At 44.1% G+C, this 23,101-nt stretch overlaps 1 protein-coding gene and 1 long non-coding RNA gene across 7 annotated transcripts in view; one reads left to right on the forward strand and one right to left on the reverse strand.

The window, feature by feature from the left end:
- The window catches only part of NFIB (nuclear factor I B), a 288,026-nt gene that overhangs the window by 67,171 nt on the left and 197,754 nt on the right, over nucleotides 1–23,101 (forward strand). The window lies entirely within an intron of this gene.
- On the reverse strand, nucleotides 18,963–22,352 carry LOC141973775 (uncharacterized). The gene is made up of 3 exons (XR_012635600.1): nucleotides 22,249–22,352; nucleotides 21,388–21,548; nucleotides 18,963–20,034 (listed from the first exon to the last, which is right to left on the reverse strand). It is a non-coding gene; the product is annotated as an uncharacterized LOC141973775 (long non-coding RNA).

Consider the following 23,101-nt stretch of genomic DNA (forward strand, 5'->3'; position numbering starts at 1 on the left):
GCATAATAATAGGAATATCCATTATTGTGCTGCAAATTAATTCCATTTCTAGGAGTTTATCTTGTCCCAGTATTTGCAGTGCTTTGGACTTGATCCAAAGGTCTAAATTATTTTAATAGTTCACAAGGCCCCATTTCTGCACCTGAACTCATATGTACAGCTGTATTTGCATTGCTTTGTAAGATTCTGTGTGCTAAATGAAAGACTTTTACATCTGTAATAGTTGCACACAGTCTCATTTTGACTAAAGGCCTATCTATATCATATTTAAGGCCTACTAGCATCCCAGTTATCTTTCTCTGTTGCTTCCAGCCTTCATACTGCTCTTTTGTTGAAACCAAACCAGATTATTATTAGGGAACCTAATGTAAAGCTACTGATTGCACGATATTGTGTGTCATTCAGGAGTGATTTTTAAAACATTTTAAACTTAAAAGCATGTTTGCAACATTAGTAAGTATGTCTCTGCCTTGACTCACCTTGTGCATTTGCAGCTGTTAGACCTGATTAGTTCCTGTTGGTGCCAAAGGAAAAACTTACTGCATTAGACTGTGTTAGCATGTTGGAATACAAAACATGACCTCTAGAGATTCTTTGATTTGATAGCATGTTAGTTATGTTTCTTTAATTGACTGTAGTTGCTAAAATTTAGGTAAGAGCTTGATTAATTTTAAAATTGAGAATCTTGGCCTAGTGGTACTGAATACGCATAGGTGTCCTTGAAATAATCCTGGCACATTGTTTCCAATTCTCCCACTTAAATATAATCCAAGAAGCAGTGGTTGGGACTAACTGGGTAGCAGAAGCAGAAGAAATTTAGCTATGCTCACAGGTGGTAAGGTTGCCTTTATAGAGCAGACAATGGCAACAGCAGGGAAAAGTGTTCCAGAATAAGAGAAAACCCAGAGGCAAGTGGATTTGAACTAAAGACACATCATCTTTTTCATGTTCAGTGTGTGGCTATTTGGTTATAGCAAGACCTGTCAAGTGTATAAGCATCCTAACTCACAGTGGTAGAGCAGATCTCTGCCCCAAGACAGCTAAGAGGGCCATTTTTAGTACAATTTTCAGTATTGCAGTAAATGTTAGTTTTACAGTTCAGATTATGCTATTGCGGCCAGTAAAATCTTGTTACCTTGTCATCTGTCTTCCCCTTATGTTACTGCCTTTCTTTCCTTGTGTACCATGACTTAAATTTTCTGTCTGATACATTGAATTTCTGATTGAATTTCTGTTCCTGTGTAATTATATCAACATAGAGGAACCCATGGATACATGTGATGGCTTATTTCTCTCTTGAATGATGACATAACATCTAGCAAAATGGCCTAGAGTGAGAAGCTTTTTCCTGGGCTATGTTAAGGATGCAGAAGATTCAGCTGCTAAACGCTGTGCACTTTTCTGAAAAAAAAAAAAAAAGTGAACCTCCCTAAGGTGTATGGATTTCAAAGCAAACTCTTTGATGAATTAAGTTCCATGGCAATCATTTTGATGACATGGTACCATTACATGAGGCTGAAAAGTCCTTGTGGTTAAACTAAACCCTTGCAATACAGTCTTGTCTATGTAGCTAGGTAAAACGTAGAAATCGAGCCATTGAGCCTCTCATTATACTTACTTTTTAGTTGTCTGACTTATGTGTGGACAGATTAAATGAGAATTCAGTGCAGCCTGCAGAATGCTTAGGATATCTATGCAATGTAATATTAGACAGTAAAAATATTTGGTTTTGAAGTGTATAAGGTTTTTTTCAACAGAGTTTAAAAAAAAAAATTCCTTTATCAAAAACTAAGGTAGATGATGGACATCTCACAATTTAAAATAACTTTTTCAATTAATATCTCATCTTATGTTAGTACTGGCTTAATGTAAGACCTAGTGAATGTTTTTTACCTAGAGACAAAGTTTCATAGTGTCTAAACAATACACTGGATAATAAACCTGCCTTTAAGTAATTCTAGCTGGCAAATTAAACATACGTGATCTTGAGGAAATCCATAAAGCAGCCTATCAGTCTATTGAGTTGGAATTCTTCTGGTGCAGAAACTTGCCTCACATAATGCTGAGAAGAAAACCAGAGGGGAACAATGACAGTTACTGAAAAATAACACCTATCCCATCCAGCTGTGTTTCAGTCTGCCTGGCATGCATATGCCAAAACTTGTCTAAATTCATGACCAGTTTTTGTTTTACTTTTTATTTTTGAAAGTAGCTCTAGCTCCAAGGCAGAGGTTATCTGTCCCTCTGTAATGAGCGTGTCAGACCAGAACAGACTTGTTAGGAGACTCCTGGTTTGAAATCCTATCTTCTATACTGAGATTTGATGTAGATGTATGGATTGCTACAGTCAAGGCCATCTGTTTAAATGAACAGCAAAGTCTCACGTGCAAAATTCTCAGACTTCTGGATGTTATTTGCAGAGGAGCCAAGCAAATGTAGATCACTTGGCTGTACAGACAGTACTGTATTGCACCTCTTCAGAAGAAACTCTTTCATCAAATAATTAAGGCAATGGTGGAAAAATGTTATGGGAGCCACATCTAACTTGAATCACAGCTTGTTCTGTGGAAAGGATAACCATGAGGCAAACCTGCAAGGGAAGTGTTCACGCGCCTCTCCTGCAATGGTTACTTAACATTTTATGTAAGGCAGTGACAAAAATATTCAAAGCAGCTGTAATGATGTAATACTCACCAGGTCATTCCAATCACATAACCAAACTGTATCTGATTGTGGATGGTATTTAAGCATCTTTCAAATTAGGAAAAGGATTTCAAAACAAATTTTTAAAATAACAGATTGTTGATAAAAAGAAAAACTTACTGAGGATGCATTAGACTCTCAGAAACTCAGCTTTCACAAAACAAGGTACGCATGACACCCAGAATATTTTTTAATACGGTTTAGGTTTAGTTGTTGGAAATAAACAGATCTCTCTCTGACTTGTTGTTCCAGTATGAAGATTTCTCTTAATAGAATTATGTAACATGGAATGAAATGACCTTTCATTCACAGTTCTGCAGCCAAACAGCTTGTTATCTTCACCTTGGTCTAGTCAGCATTGGCCCCTTTAGCATCAACCAGCAACCATGAATTCCCCTTCTTTCTATTGTGTGCACCCCAAACTCCTGGGCTTCTTCAGTTTGAAAGATGTTGTCAGTTTTCTGAAATCTTCACTGTAATGATTAGTTGTCTAATTCCTCTAATACATGAATAGTCATTTTCAGCATAGCATAATCCTTTTAGCAATATATTGCTACTATCCCATGCCTAGGAAACACCAGAGATGCGTGGATCAGAAGTGGTATCGTGCTCTGCCAGGGAGCCTGCTTTGCTGCCCTGATGGATATTTATGATAAAGCCTTATGACAGCTGTGTTTGCCTACCATTGCCAGCTCATAGCACCTATGGTTGGAGTAACTGTTACAAATACTGCTGCTGCAGCTCAACATTTATCTTCAACTATCAGACTGTGCTCATTGCTGTTGCAGAAAAAATGCTACCAATACCACATACAGGAGAACAAAAATGTTTTTATAAGAGAACTCACACAGATTCTTTTCTGTCTTTCAGCTGCTGCCTGTAGGCCCTGATTTCCAGTGTAAAATCGTGTCACACGATTAACAAGAGACTAATAAAAGATAAGGTTGTCTACAGACAGTTCAGTTACTTGGGCTGCTGTGCAAATTGATCGATCATTTTATAATTTTGCTAAAACTTGAAATGGTGCTTCATCTTCTGTAAAGGTGCTTTCAGGTTTTTTCTCTAAGACTTTTTAGGGATATTGTCACTGCCGTTACCAGTGATTTTTCAGACAAAGGTGACATTGGTACCACCAGAACTGCTGTTACTCAGAACATCCCATGTTCAAGTCCACACACATCATTTACACAGGACTACTCTTTCTGTTCTTTGGCTATCAGAAAGTCTTTTCTCCTCTTCTGTTTTCAATATTTCCTTCAGATTTTAAAATGTTATATTCCTGAAAACACCCTCACAAGCACAGTGGATGGCATATTATAAATATATCACAGGTTCATTCTGTATAATGCTGATAACACAAACTGAAGCATTAGGCTAGTAAAATGTTATTACTGTCAAGGAGATAACAGAAGTGTACCTGTGGGCCCATGAGAGCTCAAAGTACTGTTGATACTGTCCCTTGGGCAACTGGCATGTGTTGACTACACACATTCTAGTGCTTGCCCTGCTTCTTTGAGGCTTTTTGGATTGCAGTGAGAAGATACTGCAGTTTTGTTGGGGTTTTTTTGGTTGGTTTTTTTTTTTTTTTATGTACCATCTTATATCTCTGTGGGCAGTTTCTTTCAATTCACTTGTGACCCTTACACTGGCTGCACTGGGAGCTCCCTAAGCAGGAGCTCAACAACCTACAGTATAAATCCTACATAAACGCGTTTTCTATTCTTGGTAACAGAACAGTAGATTTTAAAACTTAATTGGTTAATTGGTGTTAAAATAAGGGGTCTCAGATGGTTATAGTCAGATTTTGTTGTGCTAATTACCTCTTCAATATGCTATTTGGGGTTAGGAAAGTGGTGCTTAGGGTAAGACAAAATAAGAGATGCTGTTAGTAGGGCCCCTTCAAACTCTGGAGGTCACAGAACTTTCCAGTGCTTTCAGTCCTGAAGTTAGAAAGATGAGATCTTTTATTGTATCTATGGAATGCAAACCAAACAAATAAACAAAAAATCTCCCACCCAAATCCTACACATATATTGTTAAAAAATTCCCTGGTTATCTTATTTAACATGCTATGTGCAGGTAAAAGTGCTTAAGATCCTATGGTGTTTTGTTATGCTGCAAAACATAAAAATTATCTGGTTTAGATTTGCATGGTCATTAAGATTTACCTGGCAGGAGTTCATAAGGAACAGGCACAATGATGTCAAACTTCTGGCTTTATTGAGAAATCTAATCCATGACCCCTTGCTCTGCATTCGACTGATATGAAAGAGATTTTCTTATGCTGAATAAACATTTTTAGAGAATACCTACTTTTTAAAAAGCTCAAACAATTGGTCGGCTGATATCTGTGAAATAACAAAATATTAAGCAACTAACAGGTTAAAAATCAGTCCTGGATGCTATTATAATCTAAACCTCAGAACTGAATTAAGGGCATTGATTCATACCACCTGGCCCCAGAGACTGACACACTATTAAAATCTATTCAGTGGCTATTAAATGAGAGGAAAAAACAGAGAATTATTATTTAATAGTGATTTCACCAGTTATGTCTACATTTTGAAGATTTGAAGGATCCAGATTATTCACTGGTATGATCTCATTTGTTTCACTGAGAATCTGCCCTTAATAGTTACTTTTTTGGAAAAAAAATATTTATACTGGGTCAAAAAAACCTGACAAGGTTTTCTCTGTAAACAGGAATGCTGTTTATCAAATCTTTCCTCATCATGTTCCTCAATATCTTTCCCTTTTTGATGTACATCAGAACCATATTAAATATGTGACGGGGAGAGAGGTTTTACAAGGTTTGAGGCTGTAAAGTGATTACAGTTTCACATGCTGTGCTGTTTGTAATTGAACTAGGTAGGCTTACTGCTGCCACCTCTCATCTGTTAATCACTGCTACATTCACCTGAGGTTATAACCCAATCACATCTACCATCATAACCAGCCATGTGCTCATCTTCTAAGGGGACTCTCAGCATGATACATGTTCCCTAAACATCTTTCATGATAGGAAAGACTGGTTATCAGTGAGATATAAAAACTTCTGATTTTCGAGGATGGTCACAGGGAATAATAATATTAACCTAGTTCAGTTGTGCTAGAACATCATGGTGGATACTTCACCCATCTGTGATATGAAAGGGACTGGGAAAATTTGCCGTAGGCTTGCAACATTGACCACAGTAGGCACGTCATTCAATCTGCATATAATTAGGTTTTTCACCTGTAAAATGTCTCTCAAAGATACTGTGAGAGTTTGATTTCTTAATGTTGGCAAATCTGTTTCTCGGAGTTTTCTGTGATATCTGGATATTAATTAAATTATATAAATTATACATCTGTGCCATTTCAAAATCAGATATATTCCTAAGCAGAATTAAAAATCTCTTTTTAGGATGCATTAGTTTCAATTACAGTTATAGGATCCCAATATTTATGCAGTTAAGTAATTATGAGACAAATTATTATATGAGCTTTCTTAAATTAATATAACCTGAAAGGTTAAATAACCCTGAGGCAATTAATCTCTTCTTTTGCAATGACCAGTAACATGAAATGTTTATCAAACGTGACCTTATCTTCCCCCATTTTGCAGTTCACTACCAGTGTTCTCAGTCTGCAGTGCATTCATTGCTGTGATGTTTTGTGAGGAGAGCCCAGAAATATGACTTCTGCTCTCTGTTCTCTCCCAGTCCTCAGCAAGACATCAAATTATAACTCCTTATTTTTCATATTTGTAAAATCTGGACAACAAAGTAAAATAATCATGGTTGATTGATAGAAAAATGTTTTGCAAATCATGGATGAAACACATGAAAGAAGGTCACCCACACAGGTGTGTAATTTTATATCTGTATGTATAACACTGTCTTAAATGTAGCACCAATTCAAATGCCTAACAGCAGTCTCAACAATTATAATTGGTTGGAAGTCAGAAGGAGCTTCTAGGATGTGTGACATGTTTCTGTTCCAAGCTGCAAAGTTTCATAGATGTTTGTAACATTCTGTCCTTACCAGGAACTGTGACCAATTAAGCCTAGAAAGCTCTCTTGGACAGATCGGCTTACTGATTTGAGACCCTCTGGGAACTGGTTTTCATAAATCCCACTGCATCTCACTCCTCTTCCCTGCCTCTTGTAGCAGTCTAAAACCTGATGGTTACATATATAGACCTTTTGGGGTTTTATTCATGTGATATGAATTTTGACGCATAATATGCATATGCTGAAGAAGGAACAAAGCTGAAAGTAAAGAAGGAACAAAACTGTCTTTCTGCGTAACTGTGGAAACTCTTTGCTTTGTTACATGGGTACATGGCCCCAGGGGTGTAAAGCCCCACCATTTCTCATGGACTAAATGAACTCAATGGACAGTTTAAAGGGACATTTTAATGGACATAAAGGGACATTTAAATTGAATAGTAAAGGAAATTATAGGAGCATTGTGTGCTTCAGCATAGCTACACATTTAGATCTGCCATGTTACCTTCTGCTTCTTCATATCTAAACATACACTGCTAACTACCGTAGAAAAGGGCTATTTCTAAACAAGATGGGATTAGTAGACTATGCCACAATTTCCTACAGGAAAAAAGCTGCTCAGAATCACAGAATCACACAATGGTTGAGGTTGGAAGGGACCTTTGCAGCTCATCTAGTCCAACCCCCCTGCTCCAGCAGGGACACCTAGAGCAGGTTGTCCAGGACTATGTCCAGATGGCTTCTGAATATCTCCAATGGTGGAAACTCCACCACCTCTCTCAGCAACCTGTGCCAGTTCACAGTGAAAAGGTGTTTCTCATGCTCAGAGAGAACCTCCTGTGTTTCAGTTTGTGCCCATTGCCTCTAGTTCTGTCACTGGGCACCACTGGAAAGAGAGTGTCTGCATCTTCTTTACATACTCCTTTCAGGCATTTATATACATCGATAAGATCCTCACTGCGCCTTCTTCTGCATGGATAAGACTGAACTGGCCACTGCTTCCTCCTTTGTGTGGTATCTCTGCTCCTATTCCTATCCCTAGATGTGTTTGCTCATGCAGAGAAAGAGCACAGCTTATCTACAAAGAGGACATGCCTTTTAATGTGTCAGATCAGCAACACTATAGGCATGCAGAACATTTTTGGGAAATGTTTTCACTGACAGCATGAGATAGGGGAAGTTCTAGTAAAAATATTGCCATGTCTGCTATTGGAGTTTTTCTGTGGTGTCTGACAGGCAACCTACCACCAGAATTAGGAAATCAGAGCTGGCTTTTTTAACTCTAAAGCAATTCTTACTGCCACAATTGAAAATGCACTATAGTTAATGCAGGACACCTCCCAGAACAGTTTGGGGTTAGGCCAGCTGCAATAAAGGATGGTGAAGGGATAATCTGTTGGAAGCAGGCACTTCTTGTCATGTAGTGAGATAGTTCCTTTATCAGCATGCTATGAGCAAGCCTTTCCCTCAATAGACTGACAATTCTAACCCAAAGAGCAGACTCGAAGGAATAACATTGTATAGAAGCAAAGAAAGTAACAAATTTCAGCATATGCTTGCATTCAGTTCCTTCAGAGTCTGGAAGCTACAAAAATTTGCTTTTTACACACAATCAAAAGATGCATAATAAAAAAAATTTGCAAGCAAAAGATTGCTTAAACACTTCTATCCCCAGACTGATTCCTGCGCAATGTCACAGGTACCCAACAACAGATTTCATAATGTTGATCACTGCCTTATCAGCCTGTCTGTCCAGAAAGTTTTCCACCTACTATAGAGCTTTTTCATACTGTCTATATGTCACCAATCTGACTATAAGTATACTACAAGAGATTGCTCTGAAGGCCTCACTAAGCTGAGGTAAAAAGTATCCACTGCTTTCCTTTTGTCTATATGGGACATTACTGAAGGCAATCCAGTTGGTCAGGTATGATTTGTCCTTGCTAAATCCATGCTCTGAATCACTTTACTCTTCTTCAGTCATCTGGACATGACTTCCAGAAGGATTTGCTTCATAATCTTACCATGGACTGAGATGAGGCTGACCAGCCTGACATTCCCTAGACCCACCTTCTTGCCCTTTTTGAACAAGACCATGTCTCATTTACCTTTTCCAAATTATCAGAAACCTCTCTGAAACACCATGACACTTTGAAGATGGTACAGAGTGTCTCACACGGACATCAGCTGTCATGGTTTAAACACAGCCATCAGCCAAACACCACGCAGTCGCTTGCTCACGCTTCCCCACCTCAGGGGATGAGGGAGAGAATTGGAGGGGTGAAGTAAGGAGACTCTTAAGTTGAAATAAAAACAATTTAATAATTGAAATAAAATTAAATTAAAATAATACCTATAATAATAGTGATAATAGAAAATACAAACCAGTGATGCACAATGTGATTGCTCACCACCCACTAATGCCCAGCTCATTCTCAGCTAATGACCCCACAGAAGAGAAAATCCAAAATCTACTGCCCTGGAAGAGAGAGAGCTGGCTTCCCAGTCCACCCTCATCTATATAGTGAGCATGACAATGTATGATATGGAATGTTCCATTGGCCAGTTTGGGTCCATGGCTCTGGCTATGCTTCCTCCCAGCTTCTTGTGCACCTGTGCACAAGCAGGATATGGGAAATCGAAAAGTCCTTGATTTTCTTAGCAACAACTTATACCAAATCCCATACTGAATCCAAACCACAGCATTATTCTACCTACTAAGAGAAAAATTATCTCTATCTCAGCCGAAACCAGGACATCAGCCAGTTCCCACAACGACCTGAGATGCTTGCTGTCTGGTCCCATGGACCTGCTTAAGGGTCTAACCTTCTTAAGTACTCCTTAACTGAATCCTCCTTTACTCTGTGTAATGCTTCATTCCCCAAGGCCTTGATAGTAGGCTTAGGGATCTAAGAGACCTGAATTCAAACATAACCAGTTAAAATCAAGGCAAAGAAGTCACTGGGTGTCTTAGCCTTTTCCACAGAAGCCTTTATTGCTGCTTTTCATGTCCACTGGTAATTTCAACTTCCACTAAGTTTGGGCTTTCCTCAATCCATCCTATTGCATCTCAAAAAGTTCTTCGAGCTTTGACCTGTACTGAACAACTCCTAACAAAGACACCTGTATGTTATTCCTGATACTGCTTTTGACTGACATGTTCTTTCTTTCATGCAATAACACACAAAGATGAAACAAACTATTCAGTACACAGTTCCCAGGGTCCAGGGCTACTGCTTAACGTCTCTTAATCCATCCTACATTGCACCTCACATTAACTGCACTTGTCTGCTGAATCAGAATTTACATAATGAAAAATCATATTCCTGTACCTTGAGGAAACCTAATCTGGCAGAATTGAAAGAAACTCTGAAACAGTAAACATTACTAATATTCCCTCAATTTTATCTTCTATGTTACATAGCTGAGCAAGACCCATTCTATGATGCTGTTCCATCAGCAGCAACACAAGTCTCTGGCAGCCCTACTGAAAAATCATTTTTAATTCTCGGTTCCAGCTGTAGGTGGCACTGCATGATACGGTGCATTGTTCTTGTTTTTTCAGTATTCAGATTTCTTCTTTTCTGGATAGTATGGGTAGCCTCTAACCTTTTCTCAACTTGTGGGGCTGACAGGCAACTGAGGATGGTTGAGAATGTAATAAACAACACGTGAGCAGAGGATTTTTCAAAATTGTGAGAAGTTCTGTCTGAAACATGCCAGGCCTTGTTAGGTGAATATATTTTACTATATTTTTCCATCAAAATCTGGTGTAGAAAATTCTGTGGGTTCCTTTCAAGGAGCAAATATGGGACATGGAGAAATAAGTGTAGTATGCCAGCTAAGGTACACGCTGCAGGAATCCAGAAATGCCATAACTGCTTGAAATCCATCCCCTGCTCCAGTGTCATCTATGTCAACATGCACATTGCCTTCTTTTTTGGAGCCTCAGGGGTAGTCTCTCTTGAGATTTTTAAGCCCATTTAAATTCTGTTTTTGCTGTTCATAAAGTAAAAGACTGACAGTAGTTTTTCTACTGTCAGCTCAGAACAGAAGCGGTCTGTAACCAAAAGGTCTTTATGTCCTTACCCAGATGTTCATGCCAGGTCAGAACAGAAGCAGTCTGTAACTGATAGGTCTTTCTGTCCTTACCCAGATGTTTGTGCCTGATCTTGATGTAAAGCTACCCCTTATGCATTTGTCAGTAAAGGGTAGTGGGTGGGTTTTAGTTTCAATACTGGAGAGGTAAAATATTGAGGAATCTGCTGTGGACGTTGCTATCACTTCTGTGTGTGCTTGGTTAAAAAAAGTATAGATGAGGAGCATTTAGAACAAGCTTTTCAGTGAAACCTATTTTCTCTCTTCATACTGAATACCGTAAATGCTGAATCTGGAAACTATTATAACATTTATAGAAGCTGAAAAGTAATCATAATGAGGTCTTGCAAACAATGAACTCTATTCTCCCTCTGACATACAGAAGGATTTACGAACATATTATTGCCTGTGCATTCAAAGAAAAATCCCTTGTGCATGAGCACAATAGGACACAAATATCCACTGAGTTCTTCCACAATTACAGTGCTAGTTTCATCCATTTATTTTTTTATTATTCTAACAGTAGATGGCAACATTTAGTTGAAACTTGGCAAACATTTGTGAGCTTTATAGAGTCATTTCAATTCTGATTTTACTCAAGAGACTTAGAGATACAGAAAAATAACATATAGCAGCATATAATTAGAAACTGAAAAATAACTAAATTGTTTAATTATCTATATAAATTAATATAGGAATTACCTTTTTTTTTTTTTTTCTTTTTTTAATTCCAGCTTGCCCAGGATAGTTTTTGACTGAAAGCCGGCTGTGCTGTGACAGTTTGTCTGGAAATGTGGAAAAATGTCAGTTTCCTAAAGGTTAAGCTTTCCTTATACAAAATCATAACTGGATAAAAACAGCAGGTTAATTTCTTAAAGGGTTATCAATAAAGCTTTTCCTGAACTTCACAGCCTGGATTCAGATCTGAACCGCCAGCATCTTGAGGCATTTGGATCAAGCTCATCAGTGTAGGCATTTACAATTCTCTGACTTTTACCACATCTGTTTCCCCTGATAGGTGCTCAGTCAATGTTCCCATTACATGCTGAAATTAATGAGAATTCTGCTGCTGACCTGATGGAAACAGGAACATCCCCTGTAACATTAAAGGATAGAACTGCTCTTGGTTATTAAGATCACAGTAAAACTGAAGTCTTTTAACACTTGAGAGCTTGTCTGGTAACAGATGTCTCCATGCCTCAGGTGCAGGCTCAGGCATAAGGTGAAGTAGTATGCCTCCACTCACCCAAGAAGGGCAAGTATCCACATCCCGGGCTGTCTTTGGATACACATTGAAGTGTAGTGTCTGGGCTTGGCAAAGGAGGCCAAGGGTTTAGGAAAAAAAATGCCAGCTGCTTGGAGCTCTCTAGCTATACTAGTCAAAGGAAGGCTATGTGTGTGTTTAATTAGAATAGGCAGCCCTGCCTGAACTAAAGACTTGCCTCATAGATCTGCTCAAGCAAAATATTTTCTTCAAGTTTTAATTATTTTAGATATTAAATATAGACCTTTGTGTAACTTACAACTCTGTGTGTGTGTGATTTGTTGTCTGGATCTGCCTTGAAATCTTGGGTTTCAGCTTCTGAACAGGAAGAAGAAAGACCATATAGTCGAAGGAACATTCACCAAATATTTCTGTTTAAATTGTAGTGAAAGTAAAAAAACAGATCAGCAGGTATCTTAACATGGGTGGCTTTGCGAACCCCTCTAACCAACATGTGGTATTCCCCACGGATAGTGCATCAATCACTCAGAGAAACTAGGGCATTATTCCTGCCTTTTAGAAGCACAGCCTGGGCCTTGTGCTGTTGCGCAGACAAGTACAGAAAGAATGTCATTTGAGAGGGAGAGTGGGAGCTGAGTGAAGAGAGGGGGCCCTTGTACGGGGAAGAGAGAAGAAAAGAGAAAGGAAGAAGGCCCAGACGCTAGAAAGCAAGATGCCTTTTAAGCTGCCAAGGATTTAACAAAAGCAATCATGAGGTTATCCAAGAGCAAGTGAGCTTCTTATCGTAAATACACAGATTATTTCATGGGCATGCTCTGGATCTCACCACACTTCCGTGTGTATCCTCTTAGGTGGTGTTTGGTCTCTGACTTTCTCTTGTAGAAGGCTGTCTCCTGCAGAACTTCACTGGAGGGTCCACATTCCACAGGGCATTTATGTGGATGTGGAAGAGTTTAGCAAATGTCCTGTGTATCTATAGCTACTTCACGTTTTCTGATAATGGAATGAAAGACGGCTAAAGTATTAAGAAATGGAGTATTCTGGAACTATAAAATTGAGTAAATACCCCAAATACAGAGGACAGCCTCTGTATCCCTTGGATATGCTGAGATTAAATTATCTCTAAAGAGGTGTTTAATCAGAGGAAGACAGAAGCATCTAGGTAAATAGATTAGGATTAACTAACTGAGGCTGCCCTCTGTGCTTCAATCGTGACTGCAGAATTCGTTTGAATTCATCTCCCTGCAAGAAAATTCAGTGCAGCTGCTTGAAAAACCTCTGACTGTGGAGTGAGCGAGGAAGCTGCTAAAACTTTGACTGGCTGCTAGAACTGGTTTTGAATTAAGAGCAGGAGTATGTCCCAGCACAAAAGACATAGAGGTTTGAAAGCTGAAAAGCAAGACTAATCAGGAGATTCAGGGTCACTCAAGAAGCAAGCTGCATTACACTTACAAAATGTTATGCCAGTGTAGGTTTCTATTTACAAAATAAAGAAGTCTAGGTGATTGAATAATCCTGGAAGGAGTTAGTCAGGAAGGACAGGCACACATTTTCAGTAATCTCTCCTAAAACAACAATGCATTTAGGCAGTAATTGCCTACTAGCAGCGTGTGTCGTTTGATGAAGCTGGAGGACAAAAATATAGCCAACCCAAGCGGTTAAATGCAGGGGTTGGAGCACAACTTTTCATACGCTGCAGCTTGAAAATAACATGGGTAAAAGAGGGCCTCTGATTTGGTGCTGTGTTTTCTGGAATGTATAGTGCAACTGGATCTAAATTTTGGGAGAGTGCCCAGTTTCAGATGTCTAAAGCTGCTGTTGAAAGCAGTGGAGACTATACACTGCCAAAGTTTCATGTATGCAACTGCAGATTGATTGCCTAATGGCAGTGGTGGGCTTTGATCATGAGTGTCTGGAGAGAGAAGTCTCAGTAGGCGCCCTCTTCCTCTTTTTTTCCTTTTATTCTTCTGACTCCTAATTCTACACTTTTTCAAAGTTTTCCCCCTGTATTTACTACAAGCCTTTCACTGATATCTGAGATACAAAAGTTCCAGTCCCCACATATTTTTTTTCTTTAATGGCTTGCTAGTTGAGGACTGTGCAAGAGGAGTTCACTGAAGAAGGTGCAATGGTATGCAGTCGCTCTAACACTTTGTCTATTTTGGGCTTTATGGGTGAGAGAAACAGATGAAGATAATTTCCTCTCATTCTCTGTTTCTTATTAGGAAATCATGAAGAATTCTTAGGTACAGAACATTCAAGCGGGATCATCATCTGTATGCAAGGGAAAATTCTTTCCTTACAGTTCGGTCAATGTGTGAGTCACAGTCGCATAAAAGATGTAATAAGATGCTTCTGCTCGCAATTAGAGGTTTTGTTCTGATGGCAAATTAAAATTTAAGTCCAGTAGAATTAGGTGTGAAACCTTGCAGATTCCCAGCTAAACCATGTATTGTGATTCCACTTGGCAGCTAATAGGACTTAGAAAATTGCTTTTAGTGGCCCCTACTTTCCATTTTACATACACTTCTGGAATTGTGCAAAATGACAGCAAACTGCCACGAATATATCCTTAGCCTGTATTCATTGCTCACTTCCTTCCCTTAATGAAAAGAAGGAAGACGCATCAATTTTTATGTTTTTACAGAAAAAAAGGGTAGCGCTCTTAATACTTACATACCTAACAGATGGGATGAAATACAAAAAAAATGCATGACAGTATAGGCTCTGGTTTTTAGTGAAAAATCTTTCACAGTCAGAGAATTAGAACTTTTTAAAAATTGTGCTTGCCTTAAAATCAGCCTGTTCATCTGGGGAATCATCTCAGAAGCTTCCAACTCCACTACAAAGACAGATGTTCGAACGATTCCCTCCTGCTCAGTATCAGCTGTTCAGCAGAATTTGCCTCAGAAATAAAGGACCGGTTACCTCCTAATTCTGGTTGTGTTTTCTGGAATGATACAGGGAATTTCTTAATAACAAAGGTACCTTCTTTGTTCTGGGGTCAGCTAGAAAGCCTCTAGCAAGCATACATTCCGCTCACCATCAATAGAACTTGCTGTGGCTCGTTGCTCTTAAACTTTACTTACAGGCAAATTATACAAACGGTATAATTTCTATGATGGTATAGAGGAGCTCATCACCCTGAGTCCCCCATGTCTGCATGTCTCCCTTTCAGGCATGAGGGATTCACTTACCTGATGAGCAGCAGCAGATCAGGCCACTTGAGAAAGAGTGTAGTAGCCTCACAGTCTGTTCTGCTGCAGATGCAAAGTAAAGTAGCAAACCTGGTTAAGTGTTCAAAGATCTTGAAGTCTTGAAGGCTACACCGTCATACTGGTTTACTGTTTACTACACAGGGGCCCTGCGTGTGAATGTGAAGAGAATCTAAAGAAATTAAATCGAGAACTCCCGAAGCAGGTGATAGTGTCTTTATGCTCTTCAGGGTTGCATGTGATTTTCTCTAAATAAGCTTCGCAAGGAGTCCCCTAAACATAAAAGCAAGCTACATTGCTGTTTTCCTTTCATTTTATCCCTGGGTTACCATTGTAGCAGAAGTTCTTTTCCTTCAGAATCTATAAACTTTCTGAGAAGTGAACTGCAAAGTGAAAAATAAAAACTAAACTTGACTTTGCATATTAGGGCCTTGACTGGGGAAGGGAGCAGAACATTCCCTGTAAATGAACTGCCATTTAACAAAATCATAAAAGCCCCATAAAAGGTTAAGTATAGAAAATAATGGCAGTCTAAAAATCTGGTAACAAAACACGATAAATCATTCTTGTAGGGAACCTGTTTCATTTTCATGAATTAGGATGACCTCTGCATACTTCACCAAAGTTCTTATTTTACCACTCCTGAGCTCATAAAAGAGGGTATATTTCATCCCGGGGGTAATGTTAAGATACTGTGAGTTAAGCCCAGAAATATGCACTGAACATCCCCCCATTACCAGACTGGGTGGAGCCTTGTGCATGGGACTGAGACTTGAGTAACCCTTTCAAAACCTTCCTTCTCTCATGGCTCTCCCCGCTGCTATGCTCTGGTCTGAGGAGTTTGTCCTTGTGAAGAGGTGACAGCCTATGTAGTGACTGGGCTTGCTGGAGACTGGGAGAGATCTTCACACTTGGTATTGCTTCCTGGTTATTCAGCAGTCATCAGTGGACTAGAGTGACATGACCGTTAGTCATGTATAGGTCATGAAGGGAGGGAAATTAACATAAAAAATGTAAGGCATACTGTGGCCATAAGTAGCACTAGGAGGACTACTGTAACATGGGGTTGGCCTCCAGCTCTGATAAATTACACCAAAATCTAATCTGGCTTCTCAAACAGCAGGCATCCTAAGAACCACTTTTGCCCCACCTGTTACTTCTAAACATACCTTATGTGCTTCAGTTCCCAGAGGTACAGGACAAATTCCCAGACAGCTACTCTGGAAATGTTAGGGATGGACATATTCAAATGGCAAGGAAAAAATGTCATCTCCCTCTCCTCTCCCCGTCACCATTAAAGCTGTGCTTGAACTCTACTATGGCTCTCCTCAACCTTCCTTTTCAAGACAGAACAAATCTAGGTTCTTCATCCTTCCTTGTTACACGTCATTTTTCTCTTATTCTTGAAGTTGCCTAGTTACTTATACATCAAATAAAGACTTTGTTTAGACCTCAGTCTAAATTTCTGCTATTCTGTAGTAAAGTGGAGAACTGTATTTCATTTCATTAGTATGGTAGGAGCCAACCTCATCTGCCTAAAGCAAAGTGAAGGTCAGGAGTTGCACACTCTGTCCCTCGTGGAGATAATGGCTTCCTGGTGTTAGCTTCTCTATTGCATAAAATGGGATGACACTGGCAGCCTGACCGCATTTGAAGATTTGCTTGCATGTCCGAGGTAGGTATGACTTACAAAGAGCCAACTGATGTTAGATGTGAGCTGGTTAACAAGTCAAGGCAGTGGGTGAACTAAAAAGTCCTCAGCAAACAGTGCTGTCGCTTCATGTTGAGATGGCATGCGAGAGCACATGGTACAAAGCTTAGACTGCAAGAAACCGAGAGCTCTGTTGAAAAGCTGTGCATAAGCATCTCTGCAGGCATCAAGCTTGCTGGTAAACCTGCCAGGGTAATTCCACAGAATGTTATTTTTCAGTGCACATAATGGGGAAGAGGCATGCAGGGATACCAGTAAACAATCTTAAGCACTCATCACACCTCAGTAAATTAGGAGCTGAGGTGAATTCTGGAGCCTTAACAGGGACCTGTGTCCATAAGCATTATTGTGCAGTACTTGGGGGACCTGAAGTAGAACAAGACTTTAATCATTTCAAGCAGGGGATGTCAACTTAGTGGGTATTTTTACTCTTGCTTCCCTTCTGTAAGGTGAGGCTAATGGTCCCTTCACCTCCACGGGCTTTGTGTGCAACGAAGCCGTGTTTGCAGTGCCCTCGCGTACAGTGATAAGCAGCTGGCTGTGTGCAGTGACGAGCAGCTGGCTGTGCCCTGTGGAAGCTCTTGGGCAGAGGATGGGTCTCTCGGGCCCGGGCCAGGCGAGCCAGAATCTGAGGGACGGCAGAGGACGGTGCTGACAGTGGGAGTGCACCGGCTGGCTCTCACCACCGACGCAGGCAATGTGGAGCAGGCAGGAGGTGCAGACGGGCGCCCCGGCCGCTCCCCAGCGATGCAGAGGCCCCTCGTCCCAGGGGAGAGCCGGGGTGGGCACAGGAGGGCGAGTGGGGCTGAAGCGGCGGGACCGACGCGCGCCCCCACGGTCACCACCCGGCCCCGAGCCCGCATCCCGCTCCCGCGGGGAGGTGCCGGGGCCGAGGGGGCGGCGGGCAGAGGCTGGGCCCCACACCCCGGAGGCCGGGCCCAGAGCTGGGCAGAGGAGGGCAGAGGCAGGACGGGCCCCGCGGCCGCGGGCGGAGGCGCGCGGGTGGCGCTAGGGGGCGCGCGGGGCCCGCGCTGCGCTGCGCGGCCGCGCATGGGCCGCGCCCGGGGCCTCGGCGTCGCGGCGGGGCTGGCAGCCAGGCGGGGCGGCCGCCGGGGCCCGGCGCCCCGGGGCTTTGCCGTGCGGCCCCGCTGCGCGGCCGCTTGCCCGCGTGTGGCGGCCGGAGGCGTCGCCGGAGGCCGCGGGGAAGCCGTGCCCTGCCGGCAGGGCGGGAGCGCTGCTCGGCGGCACGGAGGGGCTCTGACCGAATTAGGCGACTTTTCCTCTGGAGGGACGAAAGCAAGCCTCGGGCGTCCTAAAAATAATCCCGGCCGAGGCCGGGCCGGCGGTAGCAGCGCGGCGGAGGAGGGCGGCGGCGGGGTTTTAGGGTGGGGCGAGGAGGGGTGCCCTGCGGGCCCCTGGCGCCCCTGCCCCGGCGGGGGCACCGCCGCCCGCCTGCCGCCGGCCTCGCCGGGTTCGCCAGCGGTGTTTTTAAATCCGCCCGCGTGTAAGAATAAATGAGTGAAAGCCGTGCGGCCGTGGGTGAAGGGCGGGGCAGGCTGCGCCGCTGCCCTGCGGGAGCCGCCGGTGCGGAGCGCCGACCCGCGCTGCGCGGGGCGCCCGGGGCCCGCGGGAGGGAGGCGAAGGGCACTGCCCGGGCAGGTGCGGCGGGGCGGGCCGGCCGCGGGGACTGGGAAATGCCGCCGGCCGAACTGCGGGGAGCAGAGGCGGAGAGCTGTCGGGGAGGTGTCCCACGCTGTGCGTGCGCGGAACGATGCGCGCGGGGCGTGCGGGGGCCGAGGAGGTGCGGTGGGGCCCGTCGCCTTCACCCCGTTCATCCGGCTGCAGACGCGACGCGGAGTTGAAACGAAGCTTCCCGAGCGCACCCGCGGCGAACAAAAGACGCGCGTCCCCCCGCTCCCCACCGCCCCCGACTATGCCCTGCGTCGCGTCTGCGGGCTTCTCACTCCATGTTTAGTCTCTTTATGGCGGCTTTGCGACGGTGTGAGGCTGGGGGCGCGTTCGCGGGGAATGCTTGTGCTGCTCGCTGCCGCACTTTCGCTCTCCGTTTTACGAAGCGCGGCCGTGGGGCTGCGGGCGCGGCCGGTGGCAGCGCCTGTCCCGCGTGGAGCTGGCGGCGGGGAGCGGAGCGAGGCCGGGGAGCGAGGCGGCAGGGCAGGGCAGCGGCGGCCCCGGCGCCCTCCGTGCCCGTCCTGGCTGTCTCCCTGGGCGGGGGCCCTCCCTACCTATGCCTCTCGCTGTCTGCTGGCGTTCACCCCGGGAGCCCTCTCGCCTTAAACACACCGGCCCGGCTGGGTGTTGTAGCAGAAATAGCGGTACAAAGAAAAAGCGCCTAACTTGAGGAACCATGGCAGTATCGCACTCCGCTTTTGCAGGGTTTCCCTACCTATCAAAGAGAGTTTATTACTACTTTTCAAGAACCAGGAAAAGCCAACTGAGGTGCACTACAAATACAGAGGAATCAGACTCTAATGTTTGAGCAGGCTCGGTATAATCATACGGAAAGCTTACTGCACGGGGAGAATAGATACTGAAATTATCGATGCGCACCTACAGGAGAAAACGGCCTTTCTTTTATTTCTCTATGCAGTTTCGAAGCGTTAGGGCTGAAATTAGGGTAAGTGGGAAACAATGTGCATAATTACAAGCGAAAAAGACAGTAACGATAGAAAAGGACGGGGGCGTTAGCAGCACACAAAAAGTCACGAAGACAGTAGGCTTGTTAGACGCAGGGAATGTTCATCTGGATGGCTGCTCACTCAATTTCTTCATACGAAACAATATTTTTATAACAAAGTAGTTATTGCTCCTTGTCATAACAATAATTATATGAGCAGGGTTTTGCCCCTTTCGTGCGTAGTGATCGTATTCTGTTGCTGTGAATGTAATGGTTTGGAGCTGCAAAACTCGGATTTTCGTATTTTCTCGACGCTTCCCTTACACGCATTTCAACCTCTCTATGTAAAGAAGACTAGATTTCACATATTTTATTAATCCTACTTCGTTCAGTCGCTGGCCCCTGGCCACGGAGGGCATCGTACATGAGGATACTCCTGGCGGTGACAGAAAACCCTGTGAAGAAGACCGCAGCGATAAGGCACTCAATTCAGTGCAGTGTTTTTGCTAATGTGTGCGGGTGTCCAGCGCAAGTTGTATGAGAACTTTCCAAATCTACAGCCATGAAGTTTAAAACTCCTGTTATCATTTCTACAGCCCAGACTGTACCTATGCGTACATGTAAATGGGCATGGCGTTATAATCTCAAGGGCGGTCTGAATTAGTGTAATTCACTCTTTAGGAGGCATCTTGACAGGAGTGGATTTTACCCTTTCCCTCCCCACCGAATTTGTTGTGTCCCTTCGCAGTGCTATTTGCATTTATGTTGGACAGCTTGTAGCTAAACACACAGAAACACTTTTCTTTTTTTTTTTAAATGGACACAGTAGTAGTGTCAGCTGGAAGCTCTCGGACACCTCGGGGGGGGGGGACGGGGACGACGGGGGGGGACACGACGACGGTACGGGACGACTTTAAAGTACTGTTACCGAAACAGTAGCTGCAGAACTGCAGCTGGGAAGGGGGAGAGGGACTTTTAAAATGATAGTTCAATCGTACGCGCATTTTTAGTGCTTTTTTTGAAGTGCATATAGAACTCCCTAGAACTGTTCAGCAAGTGCCTACAAAACGTATTTATCCAGGGGAGAAGGCGGCATGGCAATATTTGATCAGTTCTTGTTCTGATAGCGAGGTGCACCGTTAGGGTCATCATAAGGGTAGCACCTACAGTAGATTTACCAGTTTAATACTTCGGGTATTTCCCTGCAACGTGTTAAAAACATTTCTTTACTTAGGAAAATGCTCCTGTCTACTTTGTTGAGAGTGATTTGCCAAGCTGAGAGCCATTGCCTGTAACAGGTATTTTGACAAGGAAAACCAATGGTCTGAAATATCAAAGAGTAGTCAAACCGCAATGAGACTCAAAGCAGGGAGTGTTGGGACATTTTGTTCCAGCGAACGAACTAAAAATAACAGCCCCCACCCCTGTTGGAAGGGGGTTGATTTGTCTACTTGGAAGGGCCGGTAGGAAACAGAAATTAAATTATTAATGTAATCAAACAGAAAAATCTGCCCGGAGACGTGACGGGTGAAAGGTTTTTTTCCTACAGTGTCACTGATTTAAACAAGCCCGAGTCCAGAGCCGGGGCTCTGAACGGGTTTTGATGGGTTGTTGGGAGTTTTAATCCGATTTTATACCTTCCTCGTGGCACATCAGAATGCGTTTGAACAGGGTCATAGTAACGCCAGACTGCACAACCAAGTGTAATTATGCTGTTCCAGCCGTTCTGCCACTCGAAGCCAAACCTGGAAGTCTCATTTTCAGCCCCAAAGCAAGCTTCTTCCACAGCTTCGCATTTTTTTACTTACCTACAGGACAGGCTCTATAAAGATGTCAGAAACTGCTTTGACATCCATTTCGGAGATTAGAGACTAAATGTGGTGCACGTCAATAAGGAAATGCTTAACAACATGACAATTACACCATCCACGTTGTTGAGATATTTGGTTAGAGACTTTCACCATCCACGCTGCGGGGAAAAAAAAAAAAAAAAAAAAAAAAAAGAGCTTCTTTACTTGAAGACCGTGGGGGGGAATAAAAACAAAAAGGAAAATAACAACAGCAACAGCAAAACCCCAAACACCCACGTTTGTAATCCCCCAATCACTTCTTCTGCAGGCGGGGAAAGCTTTCCCCTTTCCCAGTAAACGCGTTTCCAGACAGCTATTTTTTCCCTCTTCTCGTGAGCAGCGTGGGGTTTGTTTTAGGGTTCGATTGTTCAAAGCACAATAGAGACGTCGTAGAAAAAATAACGCACGGCAGCCCGGTCGAGCCGTCTCCTTCCCCAGCAGCTCCGCCGCCGCGGAGGCCGGCGCTGCCCCGCCGCCGCCACCGAGCACCCCGGCTCAGCGCCGCCGCCCACGGCCCGCCCCGGCTGCCCCCGGGCTCGGCCCCGGGTCGCCGCTCCGGCTTTTCCGCCTCCCCGGCGCGGCGGGCGGCTGCTCGTGTCCCCCTCGCACGCACTTTATTTTCACCGGGTCCTACGGCGCGGGTTCCTGCAAACACCGTGTCGCCCCCCCGGCCCCAGACACGAGCACAAGCTCGGCCCCCCTCGGCCCCTCCGATCCCCCCACACCGGGATGGGGCGGCCGTCCCGACCTCCACTCCCCTGGAGGCTCGGGCTTTCCTCTCCCCACCCAGGGAGCCGCGGCCGGACCCCCCCGCGCTACCTCTCTCTCGTACGCCAGGAGCGGGGCGGGGGGTCCCCGCACCTCCGGCCGCCTGCCCCTGCCTCCCTCCGGGTCCCGTCGGCGGGACCGCCAGCCCTTTCCCCCCTTCCGTCCTCCGGTTTGCCCGCCCGCCCGCCGACTTTTCGTTTTCCCTGCCAGTGACTTAAGCCCGAGCCAAAGGAGGCACAAGCTAAAATACAGCCGTCGGCTCCAGGTCTATAAATACAGCTCCGAGCGAGCGCCCAAAAGTTTGGAAGGAACGAAAGGAAGGAGGCAGCGTACGGAGGCAAAAGCCAAGGACTGCGCCGAGGCTGCCGGTGCCGCGGCTCTGCTCGGGTTTCGTGGCGACGGACCGAGCCCATTTGCCGTTTGTCTGTGTGGCCTGTTTTCGGGGGTCAGGGCGGCGGCGGGAGAGGGTTCGGCGCACCCATCATTTCGGGATAAAAAACCGTGGATTCTAGCGAAAAATACCGGTCAATCGATCAGCCAGATTTGCGGCTGCTACTGCGAGTGGAAACTTTCCTAACGCGGTTGAAGCCGCTAGCGGAGGGTGGTTTTTTTGTTTGTTTGTTTTGCTTTGTTTGTTTTGGTTTAGGGTTTTCTTTGCAGATGGTGAAACCTCAGAGGCTGAACGTTTCCTTGTTCTCTCCGTGGTTTGTGTGTCCATCGGCGAGGGGGAGAAAAAGTAGCAGTCGGCTCTTTAAGTAAGGGGTAGCGGCGCCCCTACCTGTCCTGTGTCATTGTCCTCGAAAGAGTATCCTTCGGGACACTCGTAGGCGCGGCTGCGATCCGCCGTAAAAGTAGCACAGGGATGTCAGAGAGGAAATGGCCAACATGTATCTCCTGTATCCTA

The sequence above is a fragment of the Athene noctua genome, chromosome Z (assembly GCF_965140245.1).
Source record: "Athene noctua chromosome Z, bAthNoc1.hap1.1, whole genome shotgun sequence".
In the NCBI taxonomy this organism is placed as follows: Eukaryota; Metazoa; Chordata; class Aves; order Strigiformes; family Strigidae; genus Athene; species Athene noctua.